We start from the raw sequence: 4,458 nt of genomic DNA, 5'->3' as shown, positions 1-4,458 counted from the left end.
GCAGAGAAATTACAAATTTATAGAGGCAAAAGAAGGATCTGAAATCCTGTGTGTGGTTCGGATGGAGATCTCAAATGATCTAGAAACCACTAGCGGTGTAGGAGGTTCAAGAATCCTGCATGTGATTCTAGAAACTAATGGTGGTGTAGAAAGATCTAGAAAGATCTGATCTCGAATCCTCAGTGAATTTGGCTTCACACTTCTCATTCTCCCACTTGAAACCAAATAAAAGTCATCAAGTCACACGGAGTCCTACCATGCCTCTACATAATTCATGTTTGTTTTATGGTAGAATCTTAGTGAGCATATCTTGGCGGATTGTTGCAATGGCCTTTCTATCTAGCTTATTCTACTCTTCATTTGTCATCAATGAGGGTTTCTTTGTTATGCCATCCTTTAAAATCAGTATATCCTCCATCTGTGATTTTCACTGTTGTCTTGCATTTTCAATCAAATTCATGCACAAAAACTCCACTTAAAAATAAAACTTTAATTATTACTCTTTAAAATTTAATAATAATGACCTTCCTCCTTTTAAAATACCTTTTTCAAAGAATTCCTTATATACTTTCCAAAATTCCAACATATAATTATATATGTTTCATAATAAATAAAAACATATATAACGTTTTAAACTTTTCACATTTCACACATACATATGTTGGTTTGAGAAAAAACTTCACGAGGTGCAAACTTGATGTAAAAAAAACTTACGAACACCACGTTTCAACTCCAATCTCCACGGATCTCCACTTTTTCAAACTCCAGCAACATGTTTCAACATAGATCCATGACCTTGTCTTTTTCAAACTCCAGCAACACGTTTCAACATAGATCCATGACCTTGTTTTTCCTGAGCTATTTCATGGACAGATTGTTAAACAGCTCCAAGAGTAACAACCAATGTTTTAACGAAAGCTGCCAATGGCACTAAGGAACTTGCACAGTGGATATTCGAACCATGCTCTCATACAAGTTGTTAGACCAGAGCATACATAACACACAATGGATTTATACTCAGAGACAGAGAAATGGAGAAACAACAAGATTACTTAATCAGAAATTGCGGAATAGATAAAACAATCACTGGAGACGGAATAGATAAAACAATCACTGGAGAACAGAAATCACTTTGTATTACATTACAGGCTTGAGCCTTGGCTTGCTTTCCTCGCCCAGAGAAATTACAAATTTATAGAGGCAGAAGAAGGACCTAGAATCCTGTGTGTGGTTTGGATGGAGATCTCAAATGATCTAGAAACCACTAGCGGTGTAGGAGGTTCTAGAACACTGCATGTGATTCTAGAAACTAATGGCGGTGTAGAAAGATCTAGAATCCTGGAGATATCTCATCTGGAATCCTCCGTGAATGGATGTATTGTTAAATGATAAAAAAAAATTGTGTTTGAATTCAAAAATTATGATTAGTGTTTTAATTGTTGATAGTGATGAGTATATTATTGAGTGATGTGAAGTTATTGTTAAATTGTGATGGGGTTTATTGTTAAATTACTTATTAATTTTTTGAGAAAAAATAATTATATTAAAAATTAATGTGGCTTAAATCTGATATGATACTTTTAAATAATTATTTCTCAAACCACAAATCAAATTTGATTGGCTTATTATTTTAATCTAAGAACTATTAAAATATTTAATTTAAATATAATTAATAGAATAATATATGATAGAAAATTATTTTTCCTCACTCCTTGCTGGAAGGCTGTTAAGTGTTACTATATGTGCTAGCAATATAGTGCTTTCTCAATCTCAGGTGGTGGTTCATAGCGTAGTTATTTGGGACCTTGGATGCTCTATGTGGTTGTGGTAAACGGTAATTCAATGCAGTGCGAGTGTGAAGAGGTTTCTGCAGTGCGGAACGACCACAGTTTGGCTTTTGTGGGATCTAATTTCTCTACCTCACAAGTACATTCTTATCGTCATTCTTTTGATGATTTTCTTGAATAGTGATATAAGTTTTCTGGTTTCATTCCCTTGGTGGGCATGGTGTTGGGTTTGGTGTTTGCTGCAACCTGTGACAATCACCCTGAGGGGTTTGGTAGTCATACTGAGTGTTTTACGCCCCTGGGGATTCAGTGTCTGAGGATTCAGTGTTCTTAGTGTCTGGTAGTCATCCTGAGTGTTTTACGCCCCTCGGGATTCAGTGGCTGAGGATTGTGTCATGTCTGGGCAAGTGGCCCAGGGTTGAATAACGTTAAGTGATTCACCTTCCATTGCTTGGATTTATAATATGTGAAGAGTGCAAATATTGTTCTAGGAGCGCCTCGTTTGACAAAGATCTTGATGTTTCAGAATATTTTTTCTATTGGTGTGCGAAAGTAGGTTCGCTTGGATTTATAATATGTGAAGAGTGCAAATATTGTTCTAGGAGCGCCTCGTTTGACAAAGATCTTGATGTTTCAGACTATTTTTTCTATTGGTGTGGGAAAGGAGGTTCGCTAATCCACTGTGACTCTTATGTGAAAAAGTGTTTTGTGAGAGGAAGAAAAAAGAAAATTATAACTAACTCACAATGGCGCTGCTTTTGCTGTGACCATAATCTGCTAAGCTTCACTGGAATATGACTACTATAATAAGGTTGTAAAGATAGAAAGCCACTCTCAGTCGGCTTCTGATAGCTATTCTGCATCTCCAGATGACAAAATTCCTGCTTTGGATGTTGGTAAAAGATGAAGCAGAAGTCAGAATATCTCCATCTATCTTATGTGTCTTGAAACTTCACCAGATTGCTGGCATACACTTCATGTGGGAAAACTGTATTCAATCAGTAAGCAAGATCAGGTCCGGAGACAACAGTGTTGGTTGCATTTTGGCCCACAGTATGGGACATGGGAAGACGTTGCAGGTTATTACTTTTCCATACACTATTACGCAGTCCTTGGATCTAGGTTTGAACACTGCCCTTATCGTAACACCAGTGAATGTACTACATTACTCGAGACAGTTTTCCAAATGGCGACCTTTTGATTTAGACCCTTTACCAGTTTTTATGTTTGAGGATGCTTCCAGGGAGAACACAAAGAGAGAAGGGTTATTAACAAAATGGAAGGAAAAAGGTGGAATTCTACTGATAGGCTATGCAGCATTTTGAAACTTATCTTTAGGAAATATGTGAAAGAAAAGGATGTGGCAGATGATATTTGTGAGGCTTTGCAAAGTCGCCCTAATTTATTCATTTGTGCTGAGGCACACATATAAAAAAACACAAAGGCTGATATAACACAAGCATTAAAACAAGTGAAAACTCAAAGCCGAATTGCATTGGCAGGTTCTCCTTTACAAAATAATTTGATGGAATATTATTGTATGGTAGACTTTGTAAGATAACGATTCTTTCGAAAACAACCAGAGTTCAGAAACCGTTCCCAAAATCCCATAGAAAATGGGCAGCATGCTAATTCAGTTGCAGATGATGTGAAAATAATGAATCAAAGATCACATGTCATATATGAAAAGCTAAAAGGCTTTGTACAACCTATGGGCTTGAATCTGATGAAAAATGAACCTCCTCCAAAATGTGTATATGTGATATCTACACATCTTTCTCCATTACAGTGGCAGTTATACATCGGATTCCTAGAAATATATGGGTTTATGAAGAATGAAAAGATTGTGTAAAAGGGGCACATAGGAAATGCTTCTTCATTATTTAGCCCAGATTTGGAATCATTTAGGGTTACTGCAAATAGCCAAAAAGGGCAGAGACTCTCAACACGAAAATTTCATTTTGTATGAAGATTGTCAGGTATTAATCACTGTTCAGCATTCAGCTTAGTCAGTAGATAATAAATATCATTAGTTGCAGTTATTGTAGTCAGTAGATAATAAATATCATTAGGTGCAGTTATTGCTCATATGTAGCTAAAGGTGTCTATAAATTGTAATGTTTAGTAGTGAAAGGAACAAGTTTTGTGAGCGTTGAAGCATGTGTTCTCCTTTGATTGAAGATTCCTGGCTGTTGCAAATTTGTGAAAGATTCCTGGGAAGATTAGTGAATCAGTGCAGAGAAAATCAATTTCCTCAAACTTGAAATCGTGTTGCTGTGTGAAAGAAGCTGCCAGTTGAGTTGCTGTGTGAAAGACGCTGATGAGTAAGGCTGCCGTTGTAAGTTGGTGAGTGTGAAATAGTGTTGCTGTCGGTTGTAGTCACTGTAAAATTGAGCAGTGGTGTTCATCTTATTTCGTTGGGGCTCAGCCCCTGCATTTCAAAGCCCTTTGCGGTGGTAACATCCTTTTAAATTAAAGCCCTTTGTTTTATATGCCTTTTATGATTAAAATGGAGCACATTAAGGTCGTGGAGGCGGCGTAGTGGTAAAGTCGGCCTCGTCATGACGGACCGGTCTTGTGTTCGATCCCGAGCAAGGTCGTAGCTCGTCGTGCGAGTAGTAACCGAACCGGGCCAAGCCCACTACCTTTTGTACAGTGATGTGTGGTTTGA

General features: G+C 37.2%; 1 pseudogene; it reads left to right on the top strand.

Moving 5' to 3' along the window:
- Nucleotides 1-2,656: 2,656 nt before the first annotated feature.
- LOC149215055 (protein CHROMATIN REMODELING 20 pseudogene) lies at nt 2,657-3,796 on the top strand (annotated as a pseudogene).
- The last annotated feature ends 662 nt before the right edge of the window (nt 3,797-4,458 follow it).

This window comes from Pinus tabuliformis, chromosome 1_1 (genome assembly GCF_031772625.1).
Source record: "Pinus tabuliformis cultivar Carrire ecotype Pingquan chromosome 1_1, CPIR1, whole genome shotgun sequence".
NCBI classification, from domain to species: Eukaryota; Viridiplantae; Streptophyta; class Pinopsida; order Pinales; family Pinaceae; genus Pinus; species Pinus tabuliformis.
Note: the sequence above shows the minus strand (reverse complement) of the source record. Positions and strands in the feature narration are given on the sequence as shown.